The sequence below is a fragment of the Podarcis filfolensis genome, assembly GCF_964270895.1.
Source record: "Podarcis filfolensis genome assembly, chromosome: 2".
Classification (NCBI taxonomy): Eukaryota; Metazoa; Chordata; class Lepidosauria; order Squamata; family Lacertidae; genus Podarcis; species Podarcis filfolensis.
In genome coordinates this window covers 92,490,242-92,492,964 of record NC_139605.1, presented here as the reverse complement: position 1 = coordinate 92,492,964, position 2,723 = coordinate 92,490,242, and the positions used below count along the sequence as shown (strand labels likewise).

General features: G+C 45.2%; 1 long non-coding RNA gene across 1 annotated transcript; it reads right to left on the bottom strand.

Moving 5' to 3' along the window:
- Positions 1 to 1,041: 1,041 nt before the first annotated feature.
- LOC310755470 lies at positions 1,042 to 2,437 on the bottom strand. The gene is made up of 2 exons (XR_014544382.1): positions 2,304 to 2,437; positions 1,042 to 1,326 (listed from the first exon to the last, which is right to left on the bottom strand). It is a non-coding gene; the product is annotated as an uncharacterized lncRNA (long non-coding RNA).
- Between the last annotated feature and the right edge of the window lie 286 nt (positions 2,438 to 2,723).

The window sequence follows — 2,723 nt, the reverse complement described above, 5'->3', positions numbered from 1 at the left end:
GGGATTCTTGCAACATGTCAGCCAAATCAATCAATCACAGTTCTGACTTTACTCACTGGTTAAAAACACTGGAAGGCAGGGAACAGCCTGGCTGGCTTCCCTCCCAGAAATAGCTTAGAAGTATGCCTGTACATTTTGCTTTATAACTTTTTTTCTAGTGTGGTTTGAGGTTTACTCTCCCCCCCCCCCAAAGAAAGCTCAGAGTCTGGGTCCCCTTAAGGCATTGGCCCTGGTGCAATTAATTGCACATTATACATCTGATCACAGGCAGTAGGCAGGGGCCAATCACACCCTTTAAAAAGCACATAGAAGTGAAGGAGGAAGTGGGAAAAGGTCACTTCCTCTCTCAGCTCCATGACCTTTTCCAGGCTGAGACCAGGACTCAACCCCCCAAGGGAATGTGGGGAAGGGGCCTGCATAAAGGTTGAGAGAAGCAGACAGAAAAAGGTGAGGTTGTGGGGAGGGCAGCAGCAACCACCAATAACCCATTGCTATTGTGGGAGGGAGTGTGTAGCTTGTAAGTTGGCTGTTTTTTGTTGTTGTTTTTTGGCCTCTTGAGTTTCTCCCTCTCTCTAGGGCTGATTTTGTCTCTCTGGCTGGGTTTGTGTGTGTGTTCCTTTTTATTTTGCTAGGCCTGTGTGTATTGGAAGAAGGGGAGTTTGCCTTCTGTAAAAGTGGTGTTTGTGTGGCTGGCCGCATGTAGTAATAATAATAATAAATTTTATTTATACCCCGCCCTCCCTGGCCAGAGCTGGGCTCAGGGCGACTAACAACAGTAAAAATTACAGTAAAAACATAATGGGGGGGGGGCGGACCAATTTAAAATACAGGTTAAATTGCAATTTAAAATGCAGCCTCATTTTAAAAGTAGCCCATAGATCAAAAATGTACTACTACGGCAGTCGTTTTGGTGAATGGGCAGCCCCTCAACCCATTAACAGTCATTTTTGTGAGGGTGCCCATGGCCCACTCCCAAGGTTGTAAACATGCCCATGGGCCTCAAATGACTCAATTAGGCTGGATTTAAAAAACAACAAATACTTTTCCTTTTTTTAAGGAGGAGGAGTGAACTTTATTCATTCATTTATTGCATTTATATCACATCTTTTTCTCCAAGGTGTTCAGGGTAGTGGGCATGGTTCTCCCCACCCCCCATTTAATCCCCACAGCAACCCTGAGAGGCAGTGCCTGGTGCAAGGTCACCCAGTGAGTTTCATGGCCGAGTGGGGATTTGAACCCTGGTCTCCCAGGCAGAGATGATGCGTGTCTCATTTGTGGGTGGTGCCATTTGGGCTACAGTAAGCAATGTCACTCCCAGCCTGGGCACTGGAAATAGAAAGGATGGTTATAATCTCCACAGAAAAGTAATTGTTTACAATATGTAATGGCAACCTTAATATTTTCCCCTAAACTTCAGTCCCAATTCTTGCCCAGCATCTTCAGCTAAAATATATAAGATAGATAGCAAAGCTGGGAATTATCCCTTCATCAGAGCTTGAAAAAAAGACTGCTGCTCTGTTTTAGACAGTCCTGGGTTTGATTGGGCCAATGGCAGATTACTATTTATATGTTCTTAATATTAATCTTAGGGTAGCCAAATGCAAAAGAGAACATGGCTGCTGCCGCTTTAATAATTGGACAGAAGAGGGGATTTCAGCAGATACAGTTCCCACTACAAGCTACACCTGCTGAAATTTCCTCTTCTCCACAACTATGAAAGGTGCAGGGCTCTTTTTCGGTACCCAGACAGCCTAATCCTTCTCCACAGAAATGTAGCTGAAGTTGAGGGTGCTAAGATAGGCACAGAGCAGTAGAGGTTGCTTGAAAATTTCAAAAACACCATTTGGCACTTTAAAATAAATTATTTACTACTTGTCATACCCAATTATCTAACAGAGTCAAAAGAAGCAATTCCCCCCCCAATTCCATTTAGGAAAAAGGACGCTGCTAAGGTAATATCAGTGCTTCCTGATACAGTGGTGCCCCGCAAGACGAATACCTTGCAAAACGAAAAACGCGCAAGACGAAAGGGTTTTTCCGTTTTTGCGTCGCTTCGCAAGACGATTTTCCCTATGGGCTTGCTTCGCAAGACGAAAACGTCTTGCGAGTTTGTTCGCTTTTTTCCTAAAGCCGCTTGAAGAGGCGCAGTTGCGACGGACCGTGCTTCGCAAGACGAAAAACATCGCAAGACGAAGAGACCCGCGGAACGAATTAATTTCGTCTTGCGAGGCACCACTGTACTGGCTTTTCCTATTGATTTTAGTGCTTTTGCAAATAATTGGGTACATTGTAGTGTTGCTTACCTGCAAGCCAGGTGTTAATTGTGTGCCAGATTCCAAATCCCATGCAGATAGTTGCAAAGGACCACTGGTGTGTGTGCCTGTGTGAGGGAGCAATAACAGAATCCACTGCGCAAAACTAGAAATGGTATCTCTAAGCCCCATGATAATGTGAGGCGCTTCCTGTTTTCCTCTCAGTTTTGCACACAGCTACTGTTGCTGGGGAAGCTGACATCTAGGAGCGCCCTTAGCAATTAAGGCAGGAGCCAGTATGGACACGCTTTCCCTTGTGTGTCACTAAACTCATTATATTGGCAGTCAAACAGGAAATAAAAGCCGGGCAAGCTTCTCCCGTTCCTCAGCAATGGAGTCACTGCAAGGAGGAGTGCTAGGATTAGGAAGAGCAGCCCAGAGCGTCTCTTTTCCTTTCACCTTCCCATAGAC